This window comes from Helianthus annuus, chromosome 3, assembly GCF_002127325.2.
Source record: "Helianthus annuus cultivar XRQ/B chromosome 3, HanXRQr2.0-SUNRISE, whole genome shotgun sequence".
Lineage (NCBI taxonomy): Eukaryota > Viridiplantae > Streptophyta > Magnoliopsida > Asterales > Asteraceae > Helianthus > Helianthus annuus.
The window spans coordinates 155,330,964-155,333,473 of NC_035435.2; the positions used below are offsets into that span (position 1 = coordinate 155,330,964).

At 39.0% G+C, this 2,510-nt stretch overlaps 1 non-coding gene across 1 annotated transcript; it reads right to left on the bottom strand.

The window, feature by feature from the left end:
* Positions 1–801: 801 nt before the first annotated feature.
* Positions 802–907, bottom strand: LOC118490922. The gene has a single exon (XR_004890147.1). It is a non-coding gene; the product is annotated as a small nucleolar RNA R71 (small nucleolar RNA).
* Between the last annotated feature and the right edge of the window lie 1,603 nt (positions 908–2,510).

Consider the following 2,510-nt stretch of genomic DNA (forward strand, 5'->3'; position numbering starts at 1 on the left):
GTCGGGGTTTCAATACTCGACTCTTCCATTTGGGCAGTCTTCGGGAATTCAAGGAGATGGTTATGATGAGGGATATGAGGAATTTGAGGGTTTTGATGAAGATGGGTATGCTTATGGGGGTGATGGAGATCAAGGAGACTTTGGTTATGTGCAAGGTTAATTTCAGGGAGTGCCAAGTGTTGGTGAGTGCAACAACAACAACAACTCATACCACAACACATTAGGCCGAGGCCACAAGGGCCACAAATGCAACGTCCTATACCATTGCAACAACACAGAATATACAACCTCAACTTCAAAGGCCAATTAAACAACCACCGATGCCACAACAACAATTTCAACAACCCTTAGCACCACAAGGGCATATACCAAGACCAATGGGTCCAGTTCGGCCAAGGGGAAGGTTTGGTGTACCAAGGAGGCATCTTAGAGAACATGCGAGGGGTATTGAAGTGCATTTTAGGCCGGTGATTACTCATAATCCTTCACCAGTGGTTATTCCTCACAACAACCAAGGAAGAACTTTTGAAGTAAGAATAAATTCCTTGCAAAGTTTACCGAAATATAAGGGTCTAGCAACGGAGGAGCCTTATTTCCATTTGGAGGCCTATGACTCAATTTGTAATACTCTTGAGAGTCAATGTTTTTCGGCCGATGATGTCAAGTTGGTCTTATTTCAATTTTCTTTGGAGGATAAGGCAAAGAAGCGGTTCTACACTTTGCCTTCAGCATCTATTTACACTTGGGCGGAAATGCAACAGATTTTCCTAGATGAGTTTTACACTGCCCAAAAGACCAATGAAGCAAGAAAGGGGTTGAGGAGTTTTCAACAACAACAAGGCGAAATGTTTCATGAAGCCTTTGAGCGCTTCAATATGATGATCAAGAATTGCCCGCATCATGGAATTGAACTTTGGGAGTTGATGAATGCATTTCTGTAACACCCTTCTAATTACCATTTAAATTTAATAAAAGATGCATATTTTTATAGCAAGGGTACTTCACTTTTTTTTTATTTACAAAAATGGAAGTTGAAAGTGATCACATACTAGTTAACTACTAACTAGTTTGAACATTCCAACATAATTAGTTAATTGTTTACATCACAACATAGTCTATCAAGATAAGTTAATGCGGAAGCTTCAAAAGTGCGTGTTCGGTTCTTCAAAAGTGCATGATCGCCATACGGAAAGTCCCCGATGTCGCCTAATGGTCAAAACCACTTAAAGTATTAGTTTTGACGTTAATATAGTGCGTATAAACAAGTTCTAGCATCAAAACATGAAAAACAAAACAAATTTCAAAATTTGTCCTCCCGCGTGTCGCGGCAGCTCCCGCGTGTCGCGGCAGCTCCCGCGTGTCGCGGCGGATCAAGGTGATCCTGTCGCGTGGCGCGGGGGAACCGATTTTCCAGCAAGTGCAGGTTTGCAACCTGAATTTCTGCCCAGCTCCGGATTTGTCAAAATTCTAACTTTAAACTAGCATAACTTTTTACTCGTTTGTCCGTTTTAGTCGATTCTTTTTCCTATGAGTCCGTAATAAAATTACGGATCCAACCATGTAAATTTCACACTACGAATCCTGACTTATGAACAAACGGTTTATAAAATCCTTGTTTCAATTATTCAACCCATTAGCTAAACGTGCATACTACCATTTTTTTTTTTGTTCTAAAACTTACTAGTCATAATTACCCATATTCCCGGGCTTGATATTCTTGGCGTATCCATGCCATTCCAAGGCTTTACGCTTACATTGGAATTTCATGTTTGTATTTCTCAAAATTCAAGTTTGCCATTTCAAGCAAAACTTTCCAATGATTTCTATTGTTCGACCCGATATCTCGGATTCGTAAGCTTAAATTAGCATAACCAGTTCATTAATGTATTGCTATCCAATACTAACGCGATATGAGACTTTCGAGTCTCTTCACACATGATCATTTAAAAGCATAGTTTTGTCCCGTTTGGTTGTCGAGTGATAACCATCACTTCAACGACAAGCCAAACTAATTCCAACCATTATTTTGACCCGTTTGATTGTAGAGTGAGCTTCGTCACTTCAATGACACATCAAACGCGTATATTACACTAAGACACCATTTGTACACTAATGCCAAACAATTATGCATAATGTAACGGGACTAAAGTCACGTACTTGCATAATTCATCGTCATCGATTTCTAACCATATTTACCCATTCCCGGGCTTGTTCATCTTAGCGTATCACTTCCATTCCATGGCTTACACTTTGATAATTCACAATCATCAAGTGACATTCAAGTCACTTCTAAACTACCTTTTTAAATCCTTGTTTGACCCGTTTGGTTGTCTAATGGAATCCACCATCTTAGTGTCAAACCAAACATACTTTAACAAATCTTTTGACCCGTTTTGATTAATTAGTGAACTTCATCACTTCTACGATAAACTACAATCTTTCATATTGCTAATTTCAAGATATTAACTACAATAAAAATCAAATCATAATGTAACGAAACCAAGGTTACA